This window comes from Acanthisitta chloris, unplaced genomic scaffold, assembly GCF_000695815.1.
Source record: "Acanthisitta chloris isolate BGI_N310 unplaced genomic scaffold, ASM69581v1 scaffold939, whole genome shotgun sequence".
Lineage (NCBI taxonomy): Eukaryota > Metazoa > Chordata > Aves > Passeriformes > Acanthisittidae > Acanthisitta > Acanthisitta chloris.
Window position 1 is genome coordinate 78,718 of NW_008692846.1, and position 470 is coordinate 79,187.

Consider the following 470-nt stretch of genomic DNA (forward strand, 5'->3'; position numbering starts at 1 on the left):
TGCTATGACACCTCCAAAGTCTTCTGCTCGGATGAGAGGATGCGGGAGATTCCAGCGGGTTTACCAGGGAGTGCTACCCAGCTCTTCTTCGTGGAGACAGCTCTGAGCAGCATCCGCCGTGGGGTCCTGGGCCCCAGCACCACCCTTACCAAACTGGTCTTCCTCAACAACAACATCCAGGAGCTGGAGGCAGGCGCCTTTCAGGGCCTGTCCAGAACCGTGTTGGAGGTGTCGGGCAACCCCTTGCCGGCAGTCAGCCCTGGGATGCTCTCGGGGTTGTCCAGCCTCAGCAAGCTGTCCCTGGGTGCCAACGCCATCCGCTCCCTGCAGCCAGGGCTCTTCACTGCCGCATGCCACCTGCAGGACCTGCGCTTGCCAGGGAACAAGATCGAGGCGCTGCCCCCCGGCATCTTCCGTCCGCTCCGGCGGCTCCAGGCCCTGGACCTCTCACAGAATGCCCTGGCTGAGCT